At 37.6% G+C, this 19,787-nt stretch overlaps 1 protein-coding gene across 2 annotated transcripts in view; it reads left to right on the top strand.

The window, feature by feature from the left end:
* Positions 1 to 19,787, top strand: part of LOC141457915 (uncharacterized) — a 301,526-nt gene that overhangs the window by 58,546 nt on the left and 223,193 nt on the right. The window lies entirely within an intron of this gene.

Genomic DNA, 19,787 nt, shown 5'->3' with positions numbered 1-19,787 from the left:
ATTATGCACAGTGCATTGTGCCTGCAATAAGCAAATAGCATTATACATATATATGCCTTAACTTCATCATTGCATTACTGTACAAACAGCACAAACTTTTACTTACTGCCGCTTACAAATGGATGCAGTATACAGGAAGTTTGTAAAAGATGGCCTCGTACTTATTGAAATACACAAATCTTACCCTCAAAAATTAATTCTTGAACTCCTCCCCCCGCCTGTCACAGAGGGGAAAAGGGCAATATCCCCCAACCTTTCGTGTTGCAGGCAGGTCCATTTTCCTTGGGATATATATGTGCAATATGACTTATGCAAGTTTTTCTTCTTCTTATTTGGGGCTTAGATTTTTTTTTAAGTGTGCGTGCGACACTAATATTTTGGGAGAGGAGGCTTCACACTAACACGTGTAAGACTCCGCGGATTATCCACAAGAATATCAAATATCTTCCGGATTAGCTGCCGGATTGCTGGGGGGGGGAAGTTCTTGATGAAATTGCTTATCATTTCCCAAACATACGTGCTCATATTTCACTTTTTAGTCCATCTTGATGATACTGCGAGCTCCTCCCCCACTTTTAAAGTCCCCCTGAATATCATGCGTGCTGTCTCCATTCAGTCTTCTTCCCCTACAGCACACACTTACACACACACACACACACACACACACCCATCTCACTTCCGCTGGAATCACGTCAACACCACGCTACTTCTTCCCCTTCGCCATTCTCTTCTTCTTTCCGGTTTTCCGCATAACGTCATAAACAATTGAAATTAATTATCTTTCCACTGGAACGAACTGAAGGAAGAATTTCAATTTTTTCCTAATTTCCTTTATCTACTCTCTCCCACTCTCCCTCTCCACCTTTAAGGGGAAAGTCTTTTGATTTTGTTAAATATTAGAAATTGTACTTCAACCGGATGTACACATGTTTGCGTTCAAGGACGGAGTGTGGCAGTCTCATAACAATTTACTTCCGCTATGTTCATAAATTTGTTTAAAATTTCGAATAGGCACTAAAAACATTCCATACTCCAACTTCCATTGCAGTATCAATAAAAAAATGATACTGTTGTAAGAAATGTGATAATATTAGCCTAATATTAGCCTTCACCGCCGCAGATCTTTTTGCATATTGTGCGCTTGTTTGGATGTTTAGTGTGTAAGTATAGTTCGAGTTACTAGGCTGGAATACCGGCGGGGACTAGGTCGTCAAGATCTCTGAAGGGATGGCTACGTGTTAGGTTATATCTGAGATGAATTTGTGAGGAATACAAAAAGAATTACAATTCTATATTGTCACCTTCAAAATAACTTCCTTCTGAAGCCACACAGCGCTGGAGACGTTTCTTCCACTTCTCATAGCAGTGCTCGAACTCCGATACTCTGGAATAGCCTTCAGCTGGTCGGTTACAGCCGATTGAATGTTTTCCGACTGTCCCAAAATGAATTCCCTTGAGGTGATTTTTCAACTTCGAGAAGAGAAAAAAAGTCACAAGGACTCAAGTCAGGCGAATAAGAGGAGGCTAAGGAGGAGCCACAGGAATGGTTGGTTTCTGGGTCGTACTCAAACACCCAAGACTCGTCACCAGAAAATGAGGGTCATTTTTTTCAAGGGAACTCATTTTGGGACAGTCGGAAAACATTCAAACGGCTGTAACCGACCAGCTGAAGGCTATTCCAGTATCGGAGTTCGAGCACTGCTATGAGGAGTGGAAGAAACGTCTTCAGCGCTGTGTGGCTTCAGAAGGAAGTTATTTTTTGAAGGTGACAATATAGAATTGTGATTCTTTTTGTATAAAAAAATTTAAAAAAATCAGTCTCATTACTTAATTTACAGACCTCGTAGGTCAGTTCAGTGGCACGCAAGTTTGGATGTTTAGAAAGAGATATAAGAAAGTATAAGAACAGATTTAAGTCAGCAAAGGGCTTGCTGGACAAGGCTAGTTCTCAAGACTGGCAACCAGTAGAAGATGTGCCCGTTTGCCTTGAACATCAGTGGGATAAACTTGTATGACCCATGCCCCAGACCTTAAGACTTCTCCAAGGACCACCCGATGGAAGAGGATCGCTCCTGCGAAACAGCCGCGAGATCCTAGTGCACAATAGACCTCCCACATCGGTCTAAAATAAAAAAGCAAGTATCCTAGACTACAGTAATCCCCTGCACCTTCTTCATAACATCGCCAAGATCACCCCGGAAATAAAGGAAGAAAGCTGGAGAGAAGAGTAGCTACTTCCGCCTACTACCTCCAGCAACAGAAAGTTACAAAAAAAAATATTTGATTTCCCTTCCCTCCATTCTTCCAGGTATTATTAAAAAAAGGGATAATACTCTTCTCTTTACCAAATAAAACAATATACGGACAGACGTATATATACATTTACATGTACGGGAACCATGTACATATCGTAGGTATATGAAATAGGAATTGCGACCTTCTGGAGGAGGTGGCTTGGAGCTCCTACTACCATCTCTACTTGTATCTTCCTTCTTGTTTTTCTCCTTCTCCCTGTATAACCCGTTCCAAGTTTGGACATCCGGTGTACCAGAAATATTGAAACTTTTCCTGTCGCTTCAATAACTACAAGTACTAATATATCTATATGTATTGGAATTCCAGAGCAAGCAAAAGATACTGAAAGAGAGAGATATATATATTTTAGGGAAGAATCATTGGGAAAAAATGTATGAGTCAACAGGAGAAATATTCGCTTTCTTTTTTTACCCCCCGCTTTACGTTTAGACTCTTTGCAACTTCTATTTTGGGGATTATTTTCATTTCTTTGATGGAGAGTTTTCTGTTTATGTAGGGACTCGGAACGGGATGGTTAAAATAATACTACTTATTACTTTTTTTAATATTAAATCAATATTGTAAACAACTAAAACTGCTGTGAAACGTTTCACATGTGACTTCCTTTTAAAGCTGTTTACGTCATAAAATCCTTGTTAAGACATGTTTAGAGAGGCTTTTTTCTTTTTCATTTCCTTAAAATGATAATTTAAATCCGCATTTCCCCCCCGAAATTATCTTTTAAAACATTTTTCTGCGAAAAATATCACGAATAAATGTGAAATTTTAATTATCAGGACCCAGTTTTGAAAAAATTTGTTGGGGCAGGTTTGGAGAGAGTTCTAGAAAAGTGATTGTTGATTTTTGGGGAAAATTGGTAATTTTGGTTGGTTGATTTAGGTAAGTAAATAATTGATCCAATGATGGCACCTATTCGAAATATCAAATTTTGAATTTTTCTACTATTTTTCATCACCCAGGTGTCCTTTAAAAGAAATATTTAAGAAAGAAAATGAAATTGTGGATAAACTTGCAAAGGAAGTCACCAATAGTGGGGAAATGGCTAACTATAAATTACCACACACCGATATCAAGTGTACAATTGCAAAAACAGCACTGGAAAAATGGCAGACAGATTAACAGTAATGGTAATAAAGGGAGATTCTATAAAACTATGTGTAGATCAGTTACCTAGACAACCATGATTTATAAGGGAACTGTCACTGAATAAATGGGTTGTTACGACAATAAGCAGGCTGGGTGCGGATCGTATCTACACAGGATCAACAAAAGGTCCTCTCTCCTCTTTGCGTAGATTGTAATGAGGAGGAGGATTTCAAACATATAATAATGATATGTCCACGTATGACGACATACACAGGTAATTTAGATGCACCATTTCGCTACGAAGACATAATATTCTCCACCAACATATAGTATATGTGCTTAAGTCTACAGCAGTGCTGGCAATGAAATATGAATGTATTTAAAAGTTATAGAATGAATGGAAGAAAATGATTAGAGAAGGATTACGGTGATTTTAATTTCGGTTAAGCTATAAGGATGGCAGGAATGTAGAGTACTGATCCATCCATTAGTTGTAAGTTTGTATGTAAATAGTTGTATATAGTAGAGGGATGGATGTGTGGAGCGAATGTATTTGTAGGTAAGAATGGAGAGTGAGTGATATTCAAGTGATAAGCACCTAGAGGATGCTGGCTGTATGGCGGAAGCGAATGCAACGAAAAAAACAAAAAGAAAATTTACAGCGGAAAATCGCGCATTTAAAATCGCGCGATCTTTTAAAAGTTTTTCTTACTAGTAAGAGTAGGGGAGAAAGAGCAAAATTTTGGGTTCTTGATGTGAAAACTCGGAAGAACACTTTCTCTTGATGGGGGTCTTTCCACAGTATCCATTTCCGTTAAGACTGATCATCGTAAATCTACGTAACTTCTACGCAAGTGGAAGTGGTAAGAGAGGAAACAATAAATTATTAAAGCAAGAGTGAACGGATACACTTCCTGTGTGTGCCAATACTGATGGGCAATTAAACATTCAGTTTGAGTCACAGTTATTCCAACTATTCCAAAACATGTTGAAACTTTAGCAATTATAAACTTTGGAAACGCCAGGAATAGAATGTCGGTCGTCGTGTTGAGGGTTTCGAAATTGGGTTTCTTTCTTCAAAAACACGAGGTAATAATGGCAATCAGTTGAGTCACAAAATGGGCGCTTTTTCTACCGGGAAACTGAATGCAATTTTTTTTTTTTTAAGCTCTTCTGAATTTGGAAAAATAAAATGAAAATTTATTTCTTCCCCTCTCTCTCCCACCTCTTGTAATGAACGGAAAATCTCTGGTCAATGATTAGCCCTGGTACTCTTCAAAAGGCTAAGCTACCGGAAAAGCTACTTAATTTTCCCCCTTTATCCCGCGACAAAGGCTTCTTTTTTTTACTTTATCTATTTTCACAACTGCTGTATATTTCTGCAACAAGTGAAGCTGATACAACAAGATACATAGAATAAATACATGAATAGCATGAGGGGAGAATTCACCCAATGGTAAAACTTCCAAAATGATACAGTTCCAACTATTGTATACTGGCACTTACTTCATTTAGAAGATCGCGTAGCCACCTGCGCGCTTCAACCGCCTGAGGGAGGATTTCCTGGTAGAGTAGTCAATTGAGCTACTAGAGGATTGGGATGTTAGTTGGATTGAAGTATGGAATTTAATGTAACGGAATCTTACAGCTTCTGGAAACATAGGGAACCAGGAAATCTCCTGTGCAAGGTATGATTAAAAACAATGTAAGGAGTATTAGCGATTCTACGGAGTGTTTTTCGACTGGAAGGATTGGATTCCTGTAGATATTCAGGATAAGCAAGGCAAGTTTCAGTATCATGGTGTAGGATAAGTCGTTTATTCTGTAGTGAGAGCTTAGATCGCTTGTCGAGAAGTCTAAGAGAGAAGTTTGAATCGTCTGCTTAGTTCTTTCCGTTTCGAGTCTAGTATGTGGGTTCCAGGTTAGGCGTTTGTTCGCGACAAAGACTCTTAAAACCATTTTGGCAGCCTAAACTGTAATGCCGGCAACACGTTCATCAAATGTTGGACCGTTATTTTGGGACAATTTTGGCAAATCGGCGAGTACCTAATTACCTATTTTGCGGAGATGTGCTTGGAATCACGAGAATCAATGATAATAATTGAGGAATAACGTGGTATTTAACTTAACGGGCTTAAAATTGTCGAGCAGTAAGTATAAATAGGATCCCTGACATCATATAGGATTTAAATTGAGTAGGTTAATGTTTTTAAGTTATCGCCAGCAATGAATATGGTAGGAAGTACGTTTCCTGGTTGAATTTTTCACAGAGTAGCAGAAAGCAAGGGGCTGAATCCTGATCGATCATTCAAGAATGTCTAGAATTTGGTGGAATCAATTGAAAAGGATAAAAGTGAATTTATTTTCTGTAAGAGCTTAATAATAAAGGAAGAAGAAAAACGGAAGTTGTTAAAAACAGTTGCGAAGACGTAGGGGTGTAGCTGAACAAAATAAATATATGAACAAAAAAAAAATTCTGAAATGCTAATGCAATATCTTAGATGGTAGTGGCACTGTAGCAGTTTCCGGAATAGAAGGGAAAGCGTGGCCAGTCCAGGTACTGGATTAACGTAGTAAATAAGAAGGGTAGCTTTTGGATTTTCAAGGAGTGTTTAGGGGCATCTAGTTTGTGTTGGTTGCTAAAGGAAGGAAGGTTGAAGTGTTTAGAGAGGTTGTTAGGGTTCAAACCTCCTCGTCTCTGCTTCTCTCTCTTCCGCTCACAAATAGTCAGGAACATTGGACAAAGAAGTAAATCTTAGAATGTGCTAATACTTCTCATTCTGATTTATATCTCTTTGGTAAGAGTTTCGATCGTAATTTGGTTTAAACCAGTTTAAGTTTGGTTTATTATTTGAACTTATTGCTTGTAAACCTTTCCTAAATTTTGTATTTTACGACTTCAAATTAAAAACTGGCTTGTCGCAGACTCACAAAATATTCTGTTTCTTCAAAATGTTCTTTGATTCTTCCATTGCTCGACAATTACAGTTTGCTTGCCTTATCATCTTCATCTTATTATTTTTTTTCTACATAATTATTTTCAATTCAAATTTTGGGCATACATCATATCCCTATCGGCCTCTCCTCGACTTAATTCCCCCAGTTTTACTTATAGAAATCATAAAGTGATTCTTCAAACATTTAAACAATGGGGCAACCCGTATATATACCACTCAAGAGGAATCATTTCAGAACTAGGGGGCGGGGCCACTCAACCTATCTATAGAATATTTCCTGCGCAAAGGATACTAAATTCTGATTCTTAGGAGGGTGATCATCCAAGATGTTCCCGGGGAAGCATCTTAGATGACCAGCGGGTACTCGCTAGGGATTTTTTTTATTGACATCCACCCTGTTGATCCGCCAAGTTTAGTTAAAATCACAGGGCCACTAGGTAGTACAACAGGTTCAGAATGTAGATGCAGCATTGCTTAGAGCTGCCGCTCAGACGGCTGAGGTTGAATTAATAGAAGTTGAAGACCTTTGTCTATTCACCCTTCGCGGATAACTGTACTCCTTAGCCCATTTTCTTTGTCTTCCCACGATAATCTCCTTCTACTTCTTCTCCACCTTTAACCAGCAGTCCTGGTACTTTTAAATTCTTTCCAGTGCAACTGCTTCTACGCCATTCTGTTCATGAGAATCATCGAATCCCAATTCTGTTGCTTAAATTCCACAATTTAGGGTCAAAGGGTCAGCTTTGAAGGAGAGGATTACATTTCACAACTAGATGGCGCTTTCTCTTTTATTTCATTTTAGAACCCAAGATTTTCCTAGCTGTGAAAAATCAAGTAAAAACATTTGATTTTTTTTTATTTAAATTGGCATTTTCATTATCTGTTTAATTCTTAATAATATTGTATTACGCAGGAATTATGACCTTTCATTATATGAAATTACAGTTAATATGCAACACTTTTCTTTAAAGCAAAAGTCCTTCATCGAACTTACTTCAGGAAAATTATCCCAATTTTCTATCTAGATGAACACAATGAGTTTGAAAAATTATTGGAGTCCTTTTCTTTGAGAAAATCTTGGTAAGTTACATTGGGTAAACATGTGCATACACACACCAATTTCTAAAAAGACATTTTTCCGTTTTAAAGGAAAATTCAAAATCTATCCGATTCTTACGAGAAAATATTTTTCATTGCGATCGCGAAAATTAAGAGAAATTATTAATTTTTATTGATAAAATATATTACAGAACTTTCCACTTCTTGGGGGGGAAATAAATAAAACCTGTTTTCCAGCTACAATTTCTTCTTTTATTTTCCACAGTAGATGTTATTGTGTGTGGGTGTGGGTGTGTTAAAGTCTCTTAACATGAAAAATCACTTAACAGCATCTTGGTTACTATCACATACTCCCCTTCCTCCTCTCATAACACATACATTAACCTACTCACATAAATATGTAGGCCTATCAATTTTTGTTACCCTCAAAGAAAAAATGATTTTAGGCAGATTGTAGGACAGCTGGTTGAGACTAATTTATAGGAAAAAACCACCAAAATATTGTAGCACATGTAATAAATATATGCAGTTAAGTACCAATTAAAATTAGAAGTATTTTGACGGATCTAATGGCTCTTGGAACTTAGTTTCACAAATGGAAAATATAATTAAATGGAACTTAAAGCAAACTTCATCTTTTATACTTTAAAAAAAGAGGTAAGTTGCCTTCATCTACCTCAACCGAATCCCAGTCCCTTGTGGGGAACTAAGATAAGATAAGATAAGATTAAATTAGGGCGGCCTCAAGGCCTACGCCACTGCGACCCCTTTGGATCTATTGTGGCTCCCCGACTTTAGAGCTCACCCTCCAGACCCTTCCGTTTAATTAGACTCTTAATTCTGGAGAGTGACTCCTGGGTAAAGCTCTCAGGCCTTGGTTTTTCCTCCCCGAGAAGTAACATCCTTTGCCATACAAGCCCCTCACACTGACACAACACGTGCAGTGCAGTTTCCTCTTCTTCCTGGCAGAACCTATAAAGGCTATCATCTGCCAGGCCCATGCGATGCATGTGTTTTCTGAGCCTGCAGTGGCCAGTTAATAAGCCTACAATTATCCTTATAGCCCCCCGGCCTTGACGGATTACTTCTGCAGTCAGCCTCGGCGAATATCCTCTGATGAACTCCTTCGCCTGTCTCTGTCCAGTGGTGGCGAGCCACCACTCCTGAGACCTACTCTGCACCCACAAATTAATGGCCGCAGTCTTGACACACTTCGAAACCCCAAAACAGGGCTCCGGGCCAACGAAGTGTCCCGCAGAGCCTTCCCGGGCCAATAAGTCTGCCACTTCGTTTCCTTTATATCCTGAATGACCAGGTACCCAAACCAGAAAGACCTTATTTTGGTCACTAATTTCCTTCAGGGCACCCAGACAGTCCCAGACCAGCCTTGAGTTGACCTGGTAGGAACTAATTGCCCGTAGAGCAGCCTGACTATCCGAGAAAATTACGACCTTGGAATTAATAATTCCTCGCCCTTTAATCTCGGTAGTTGTGGGGAACTATGAGGGCTTTTATTTTGGACTGTCGACTCACATGGAATCCCCATATCGTAAGACTTAAAAAAAAAAACAAGAATCTGCCTGCTATTAAAACGTTTACTTGGAGAACATATAATTGACGATTTACTTGAGACCACAACATGGACTTATAAAGCTAGAACTGTATGGGGTTTCTATCAAGCCTTCCCACAATTCCCAGTCTCCTCATCTAATCATCCCAATCCCAAAATCCTGTGCCGATTAACAGTCTTCACCCTTACTCTTTCCGATTTGATTACATCTAGATATCAAGGAATTCCATTCCTGCCTTCTCATCCATGCCAATCCTTTAATTTCCGAAAAACCCTAGGCCGCTGTTTGAAGCACAGATGGCGGTAGAGATCATCTCGTACAATATTGTAAATCTATAGATAGGAAGGCACTCCAACGGAAGTGAACTTCGTCAAAGTGGCACTTGTCTGTTATTATTATCTCTGCAATTTTTTTCTACTTGATGGGTTTTCAAGAGCCTAGACAAAACCCTAAGAAATCTTAGCTTTATTTATTTGTTAATCCATCACAAAAGCTTAAGAGTTTTTTTCAGTGCACTGCTGGCCTCTGCATAGTCTTTTTTTTTAAATTTTGTTGCAGAAAACACTGTCCCATTATCGTACAGTGAACTGTAAGAAGCTCCTAGAAAAATAAAACTCGTAGGAGTCAGCAGCTGGATTCGAACTTGGGATCTCCGAGTGAGAGAGAATCCAGGGCACTAAAATTGTTTTTGATTGGATAAAGTTCAGGGATAACTTTAGGAGCTTGGTTTATCAACAAAACTTGTTGAATTTGGTTTGTGAGTTCATCTACTCACAAAAAACATATTTACCCCAAAACCTTGAGTAAAAAATAAACATCGTAAACTCTTGTAAAGTGAGATCAGTTCAGCAAAATATTTCTTCGTAGATCGGAAGAACTTAAAATGATAACTTACTCGCCCCCCCCAAAAAAAACTGTTAGAAATAAATTGTAGTAAATGTTATCATTTATGCAACAGATAAAAAAAATTACATGGGTTAGAAATAATATATTATCTACCAAAATGTATGTGCGTACGTAGGGTTTTTATGTATGAATTTGTCTGAACCTATGTAATTTTATGAATAGGAAACTTGGGAAAAGTGAGGAAAACCTATGTAGAGCACGCGATCTAGCGTTGTGTGCGTGTGTTTGTAAAGATTTCTGTGTATATACATACACCACCTATATGTGTCGTATGTAGTGTACACACTCTCGTGGAAAAGGAATTTCCCGTGTAAATATTTTGATATCCTCTTCTACATATATGAGAGAACGCATACGGGAAAAGCCTGTTCGTCCTGCCGTTTTTCCCCCTCCCTCCCTTCCTTCCTCCCTTCCTTTCCAATATGATATTTACCCTAGATGTTTTTCTAGTCTCATTTCCATCACGTAGTATGTGGTTCAGGGTTGGAGAAAATAATAAAACTATGTATTACGGTGGTAGCTAGCAGTTATATTATTGGTTGGTGGTTAGAGGAAGGAAATACAATTTGGACAATGTTTGCACATCATTTGATAGAGGTTTTTCCTTTTTTAAGTTAGTTTTCATTTTCTTTTTTTACTTTTAGAAAAAATAAATTTTCAACTTTAACCTCTAACTGCTACGTTATTTTTGTCATTAATGGTGTTTCCGATTTCAATTATTCCTCATTGAATTTTTATTGTATATCCGGTTTAACTTTGTCAATTTTTTTTTTTTTTTTAATTCATTTATTTAGTTACAATCAACGCATTTTGCGTTATAAGCAACAAGGGTAACAACAAGCAACATTCACACATATCAGAGTGGAGAATTTACCCAGCGGTAACACTCAAAAACATTCTAAATTCTACTGACTCTCTTCATCAGAGAGGAGATCGCGAGGCCACTATCTTTTAAGTCTATCCTAGAAGTGTTGTCTGGAAATGTTCTGGAAGATATATGTTTGTACAAGTGAAGTGGATTGTGATGTGATTGAATGTTAAGATGGAAATTTTCTGTATCGTGTTTTATAGCAACTTGTGTTGCACGATAGGAAATGGTTCAAGTCTGTGTGAATGGCTTGATTGGTGGACGTAGAAAGGAGCGTTTACTTTAGAGCGAAGAATTTTTAGACTGCAAGGACTGGATCCCTTTGCAGATTGTCAAATGTTAGTTGTATTTTTTAATCTATTTTTATTAATTGTTTCAGCCCTTAAGGGCATCCGATTACTGATTTGATTTTTAAGTGAAGCTAAGTCATGGATTATCCCGGAAATCCCTGTCGTTAAGTGGGCGTTAAGATACTGATTTTTTCCTAACTGTAAAAGCGTTAAGCGAGGTGGTTAACAAGGCACAACATGTCGTTAAAGTGCCCATTTTACTTGCTTTTGGAGGGCCCCCAATTCAAGCTTGAAAATGTCGAAAAGTTTGGAGCTCTTAATCGTACTTACAACTCAAAAAGTGCAATCATTTTAAGTACCTACAAGAGAAACAACTACAATTACATTTCTTCTATACATCTTAAATGTTTAAGGACAATTTGTGCCTATAATTGAAATTATCCGTTCACAAAGTGTTTTTTGTAAATAAAATAAAAGTGTTTCTTTTAACTTGAGTCCATAATTCACGTTTACGAAGGGGTCGCAGAGAAAGGAAGGAAGTGAAGTCGAGGAAAGGAAGAAGAGAAAGAAGAACAGTGGGTGGCAGATTGTTCAGGGAAATTAACATTTTAATCTCGAAGAGATAAACGTGCCGTCTTTTTTAAAACGCCTCCTTTTTACAGTTTGTTCGTAAGAAATGGTAGTTTGTTATTATTACACCTAACAGAGGTCGTTTGTGGAGGTTTTGTTCATAGAATTCCAGACCATCCAACTTATCCCTAACTAATTCAGCAGGAAGTGTTCAAAGAAAAAAAAAAAAAATAATAATAATCCCCTTCTTCCCAAAGTTTCCATTACTCCCCTCTGAGTATGGCTGAAGGCAGGTGTAGGTGCAGTAGATTCCCGAAACCCCCTCAAAACACAAACAACTTTAAAATACCACAGTTCCTTCTACCCCCACACCCTCTTGTTTAGATCTTGAGCAATTATATGCCGAATACAATCCAAACCCCAGGGTATATATGGGTTGGTTGCCAAGCGTCCTCCTTCTCTTGGTACAGGGATAGGGAAATAACTCGTACTTGCTGCTCCTTTCCTGGTAACTATTTCAAAAAGTATGGACACCCTTATACAGGGATAAAGTTATGGCAACCCATGGTTTACGGTTCTTTATAATCAATACCAAGGTAAAAGCAGTTTGAGGAATATCATTTTCAGGCGAATTATTTTTGCCTGACTTGTTTTTGCCTTTGCAAAAATGCTACATTATGCCTGAAGATAGGGATCCCTCCTCCTAAAGCCTATTTCCCTTTGAATTCCTCACAGTTACTTCTCAATGATGGGATTACAGTCAATAATATGTATTGCACGGATTCCACGGAGATTACGGACTTCTCCAGTTTTACCGGCTTTTCTCGATTCCTTCTCTAGATCTGAGTAGCCATCCTTGCCTACATCTGGGGAGTGTTGGTGGAGGCTTGACAAGAGCCAGGAAAGCTTTTTTTTTTCAGAATATTTAAGGAGAGCAATTTAGTCCAGGGAATAGTTTTTCCTAACTGATGCTTTTCTTTCTAGAAGTTCGCAAAAGAACCTGGGTGAGCTGTTAGATAGTCTGAGCTAAAGGGCTTCAGCTGGCTCTATTAAGGGCACAATAACTCTTTAATTACAGGACGCAGTGCCAGAATACTGGAAAAAAAGAAAGTATCTATTAATTGTTAATCCCATTTGCGCCATATTTACAAGTTGCAGACAAAATTACGACGAAATTTATCCATTGGCAGAATAATTAAACCATCAAATTGATGCACATTTACTTCGTGGCATGACTTCTTTGCCGAAAGACATGGAGTTGGCTAGGAATGGGGAGGGAGGTTCCCTCTCATATTCTCTCTATTGAATTTGTCCATTTCTGGCCCAATTTATATTTTTTGAAAAAATTTAAAGTTGTTATAGCCATGGCGGTTGTTAATAGCGCTAGAAGAGGTTAAAGTATGGGATTTATAGACGGGGGAGCCTCAAAGCCCCCCCGATTTAAAACAGCGATTACAATAATTGGTTCGCACAAATATGTACAAACGATCTAACTCGTTGTTGTTGTTGTTGTCGCTATAGAATTTATAGATATAGGGGTTAACCCAGGTTAAATGCACAACTCTCTCTTCACGCACACGAAGATAAAACTTCAACTGTGTTAACTGGTTGCCGTGTTTGTGAGCACCATGAATGTTATTGGCTAAATCTACATGGATTGTATATGGGGGGAAGAGGAGGGGTTTTTAGAGCGGATGACGCCTTTTGGATATAGGCCAAAATACATCTCTACATTATTATCAATACGTTCCCACCACAACTAGAATATGAATCGGAGGGTGGGGGGGTACATCCGGCACCCAAACAACCCTTCCGCTAACCCACTCCATTTCTGTACATACATACAAACATTCTATATCTCTGAATTAATATATATCTGAATGTTAGCGAAATTTAAAAGCTTCGAAACAACCTGCTAGGTCTTTCGGTTCGGTCAAATGTACGCTTAACTAAATTGTTTAATCAAGAATTAAAGACAAATTATTCGAATTAAATAAATTAACGAAGTGAATTTTCAGAATTTTAGTCATTTTAATTATTTATTCTCAATTATGGATATCTCCAGTAATTTGACAATTTATACATTTATTGTAAAATATTCGGCTGGAAGGTGCCTTTATTAATAATAAGGTTCTTTTATTCAATTAAAGTATTAGAGCTTTTGAAATAAAGCACTGCGTATTCCAATAATTAACACCGCTTTAATTGAACACCGAATAGGTTTTGTGTAAAACCAAATTTGGACAATTTAAATAAACCGAGATAGCAAAAACTATTTAAAACGATTTTAACTTATACAAAAATTTCTTGGAAATTGAGAATATTTTTTTTTTTTTAAATAATTTGTTGCTATTTTTCCTCAAAATCTACGTAAGATTAATATTCTTTCTAAAATAACCAAAAAAAGTTGATAAAATAATGAGTAAATAATAAAAGAATAAGAAAAAATAGGTGAAAGGTACTTGCTATCATTTTACGGGGTGTGACTACACTAGAGGTGGGCGTGACTATACTAGAGGTGGGCCGGACCCGCCCACAGTCTAACCCTACTAAGCTGTGATTGGCCACTACTTTAAGCTCAATAATTTCAATGAAATAATTAATTAAAATTTTTTTTTCCAACATTTCTCCCATAGGTATTTGATAGACTTTCGATTTAAGCAAGAAAAAAAAATTCTCTTTAAAAATACGTTAAATCACATATCTTTTGGTAGAATACTTCATGTTTTACACAATTATCGTTAACTGAAACAAAAAACTTCAGAATTAGTTTTGTTTAATCGTGAAATAGATAATAGAGAAATAGGCTTGTTAGCCGCCATTAAATAGGCTATAAGCTTACTTTACATTCCATCCGGTGGAGAACTCTAGCGGCAATTTCTGTAAACATAAATGTAGTTTTTACATTCCGATTTAACCAAGTTGACGACTCACTAGATTAATATAGAACTACCTTACACTCATATTTAACCATGTTGACGACTCACTAGACTTATATTGGTCTATCTTACACTCATATTCAACTATGTAGGTAACTAACTAGACTTACGTAGGTCTACCTTACACTCATATTTAACCATGTAGGTAACTAACTAAACTTATATAGATCTATCTTACACTCATATTTAACCATGTTGACGACTCACTAGACTTATATAGGTCTACCTTACACTCACATTTAACCATGTAGGTAACTAACTAGACTTATATAGGTCTATCTTACACTCTTATTTAACCATGTAGGTAACTAACTAGACTTATATAGGGCTACCTTAGACTCACATTTAACCATTTTTAAGTAGATATTTAAATATGGTCGGTGAAAGAGGGCCTCCTCTGCCGTAAGTCACATCAACTTTTATAGTCTATACTTTTACATTGCCTTTAGCCTATCTCAGCGCCATCCAGACCAACTAAAGGAGAGTATAGAAGATGACAAGTTCTCTGCAAAGCATTCAGAAACTCTTCTCTGTTTTACGATGACGAACGGTGAAGGAGATCTGTGATGCTTGATATTGATGTTTTGGCTTCTCGAAGAATTGGAGTGGAACTTCATGATTATTATTTAACAACCAGTTGGAAAGGGATCTGTATCAAAGATTATGTCTGTATCTCTTTCTGTGATGTAAGTAACAAATTAAATTCTGTCAATTACAAATTATTTTAACTATTTCCGATCAAAAGTGAATGAAAGAGAAAAAAAGTAAGAGAGAAAGATATTTGATGATAACGATCATATTGAGATCAATTTGATGACTGATGAATCTGGAGAAGGTATGAATGTGAGTGTGGGTGTGTATATGTGTCCGTTTGTATTTAGTTTGAGTGAAATAGAAACCGCGTGCAATGCAAATAGTTATTAGGTAGTGCATTCAATTAAAGTTGGCAAACATGGTCGGGCAGCTAACTCAAACGGAAGTGTTGACTAATTGGGCTGGTGTAGTTTTAGAGGGAAACAGTTTCCGGAGAACAGAGAGTGTGTATTTTGTTTGTCTCTCTCTCTCTCATTTACTCACTTTCTCCATCCAGTCTCTTGTGATCTCAGCATTCTCTCCAGCTCTCCTTACCACGGCTAAGCTAGAGTAGGAGGTATAGTATTCACTAGCGCAGACTAGTAGGTGCTACCTTTAAAATTTTGCCATGTCTCAGGACTTCTTTATTTGTGCAACGATGTATTATCCGTATCATGATCTGACATCCCAAACAAAAGTTATGTGTAAAATAAGGGAGTATTGCTGATTTTTCCACCGTTTTTGTGCTTCTATCTTTACATCAGAGCGACCAAGTTTGTATGATTCAGCCCTGTTCTAGATTTCAGCAGTAAGGGGCAGAAAACAGGAATTTCCTATCGAACTAGGGGATAATAACTTCTATTCTACAGTTCTTGAAGGATTATTTCCAAATTGGAGGCTTAGGTCGTATAATTAAGCAGTGTTTAAGATATCAGTGACGCTAGACCAAAGTTAAGTACTTAATAAGGGAGTATTGCTGATTTTTCCACCGCCTTTGTGCTTCCATTTCCTCATTAGAACGACCTAGTTTGTATGATTTAGCCCTGTCCTAGATTTCAGCTGTATGAGACAAAAAACAGGATCTACTGATCAAACTATAATATAATACTTCCGTTATTACAGTTCTTGAAGGTTTATTTGTAAATTTTGGGGGCTTATTTTGTACAATAAGGCTGTATTTTAGGTTATCTGTGTTGTCAGACTAAACATTTCTATTTAATAAGCGAGTTTTCCACAGTTTATGTGCATCTGTCTCCCAATCAGAACGACCTAGTTTGTATGATTTAGCCCTGTCCTAGATTTCTGTAGCAAGAGACAGAAAACAGGAATTTCCTGATCGAACTAGGGGATAATAACTTCTATTTCTACAGTTCTTGATTGTTTATTTCCAAATTTGGAGGCTTAGCTCGTATAATTAAGCAGTGTTTAAGATATCAGTGACTCTAGACCAAAGTTATGTACTTAATAAGGGAGTATTGCTGATTTTTCCACCGTTTTTGTGCTTCTATCTCCCAATCAGAGCGACCTAGTTTGTACGATTTAGCCCTGTCATAGATTTCAGTAGCAAGAGACAGAAAACAGGAATTTCCTGATCGAACTAGGGTATAATAACCTCTATTGCTACTGTTCTTGAAGGTTTATTTCCAAATTTGGAGGCTTAAATCGTATAATTAAGCAGTGTTTAAGATATCAGTGAAGCTTGACCAAAGTTATGTACTTAGTAAGGGAGTATTGCTGATTTTTCCACCGTTTTTGTGCTTCTATCTCCCAATCAGAGCGACCTAGTTTGTACGATTTAGCCCTGTCATAGATTTCTGTAGCAAGAGACAGAAAACAGGAATTTCCTGATCGAACTAGGGGATAATAACTTCTATGTCTACAGTTCTTGATTGTTTATTTCCAAATTTGGAGGCTTAGGTCGTATAATTAAGCAGTGTTTAAGATATCAGTGAAGCTTGACCAAAGTTATGTACTTAGTAAGGGAGTATTGCTTATTTTTCCACCGTTTTTGTGCTTCTATCTCCCAATCAGAGCGACCTAGTTTGTACGATTTAGCCCTGTCATAGATTTCAGTAGCAAGAGACAGAAAACAGGAATTTCCTGATCGAACTAGGCGATAATAACTCCAATTTCTACAGTTCCTGGAGGTTTATTTCAATGATTTAGCGACTTAAAGCCTATAATTAAGCATTGTTTAAGATACCTGAGATGCCAAATAAAAATTAATAGTTTTATGTAGATTCTAGGAGAGTATTGCTAATTTGAAAGGTTTCAAATCCATAATAAGGTAATAATAATGAGCTCGATAACTTGTTATCTTCTCTTATAGAAAACTGGGTGAAAGTATCGCATTATATTTTCCTGCAAAATAATCTACCTACGGGCGGGAAAAAAAGTAAACAAGTGGATAATTCCATTTTTCACTCATACAGGGACACCCTCTCTAGCGTGTACTTGGGATAATGAGATCATTAGGAGTGTTTGCCTCGGCGGCAGTCTCTTTTGTAAGCGATACCTTTGATCTTTTGAAATTGACAAAAAAGAAAAAATGGTTATAAACTGCTGCCTAAAGTTTAAAAATATTTTTAATTTTAATCTTTAAATAATAATCTGAAGGACACCCGTTACACGAATTTCTCTTTCGTCATAATACGTCTCAGGAAATTAGAATTATGATTCATCCTATATAGGGCACCGCGGTTAGCCGAGCGGTTAGAGGCGAGACCTGCGAAGCTAAGATGTATTGTGGTACTGCGTTCGATTCCCGGTCTTAGGCCTTGGATTTTATTTAATAGGTAATAAAAGAAATTTACAGTAAAGTATGTTTGTCCACGACACTTTATTGGTAGTTCGACGTTAAGCCTGAAAAAATAGGCGATTACTTTTTTTTTTTTACTTTTCAGCCTGTATAATCTCAGTAGCACCAATGTGTCGCAATTAGTCTCTCGCTCTCTCTTCGAAAAATTGTGGTCAAGTTTTCTTAGGCTTACGGAGACGTCATCCCTCGCAAGAGCGCCTTATACATCGGCAGCCACTCTGTCTTCTGCTTTGGAGCCATCCAAAGGACCTTAAGGAGTCTTTAAGTTTATAGTAATTACGTCAGTATCAATGATTGGCCATATCTAAAGTTTGCTTTTTACAATTTAAAGAGATTATAAAGTTCATTTTTATCAGAATAAGTATTTCCCTTCGTGGACCAACTCGCCAAGACTAAATACCAAAAATTCCACACTACTCTCTTGACTAGCTCTAATCCTCTTGTACAGTCTTTCGCTTCCTCTGACATCCCAAATACTCCCCGCCGACTGAATCGCCAGTCTCCTATCTCTCCTCTCTCTTTCTCGTATTCTCCTCCTCACATTCTCCTCTCTCCTATAGAGAGTGCTATCGCTGGGTAGCTTCTCTCCTCCTGCTCTCCTCCCGCACCAGTTCATCATACTCTCTCCATATTTACTGATTGTATGCTGTGTATACAGATGGTAAATTACAAAATAAATTAAACAGAAAAAATAATTAGTCTTATTAAAAATGTAACTATGTTGTAGCATAAGTAATATGATTTTCTTTTAAAGTGAATAAGTAATGTTTACTTCTGAACCCTCTTCTCCAGAAATATAAAATCTGGGACACTCTCCCTGGATAAAACAAACATCTTGTTTTGGGTTAGGTAGATTCGCAGGCAACAACCTATAGGAACATATTTCAAATAAAAAAGGATATCCTTATGAATGTGGTGGGCCCACGATAGAATCGACAGAGAGCCTTGACTTGGAGTCCTAATTCAATCGTACTCAATCAATCAGTTTACACAATTATTTTGTGGAGAGGGGTTCGAGTTTTTCTTTCATGAAAAATTGATGAAGCCCAGAGAAGTAAAAGGTATATAACCTAAGGAGACCGTAAAGCAAGTTCTAACGTTCGGATTCATAAAATAAATATATTTAATCCATTAGTGGGAAATTCACCCCTCTTCTCCTTGAGGCGGGAAGGCGGCCAGTAAGAGATTTGTTGGGCGGCGGCGGAAGCTTCTTCTCCTAACTGAAAACAAATAAAAAGAGTTTGGCCTTCGTAAGAAACAAGACAGCAAGGTCTTATATCTATATAACTTGCCTTGAGGTTGGTTAAAGATCCCGCACCATAGAATTCAGGCTTCTTAGTTCTTACGGATGAAGTTCTAATCAATTACTCTGTGTGTGTACTCTAGAAGGAACTAACTCAGGATTGGTGCAGGAAGTGGAACATTGGGATGAGGACTTCTCGTCCTGTTACACTGGTCCATTTTTTCCCCCCAATAAGGCGTGCATTCTAATTTTAGTTGTTTGCACAAATGGATAACAAGGAGTAAGGGAAAGGGTTTTTCTTTTTTGGCCACAACTTGCTCCTCCAGGAACAGATCTGCTACCACCAACCCCGCGCTCTAGTTCGGCCTTTAGCCAGGAAGAACTCAGTTCATTGTTGCCACAGAGAGGAATATTCCGGGCCAATATTCCAAGTGTAAACACTAGTTACCCATGTTTGTCCAGACTTACCTCCGCAGAAAGAAAACCGAGAGCTCCCCTCTGTACTCCCCCTAAGTCTACGAACTTAGAAGACCATACTTCTATTTGATAGTTACCCTTTTTTCTGATTGCACCATATTTACTACTCTTAAA

This window comes from Rhodnius prolixus, unplaced genomic scaffold (assembly GCF_049639745.1).
Source record: "Rhodnius prolixus isolate KJV_2025 unplaced genomic scaffold, Rpr scaffold_5, whole genome shotgun sequence".
In the NCBI taxonomy this organism is placed as follows: domain Eukaryota; kingdom Metazoa; phylum Arthropoda; class Insecta; order Hemiptera; family Reduviidae; genus Rhodnius; species Rhodnius prolixus.
This window is presented reverse-complemented; position numbering and strand designations above follow the sequence as displayed.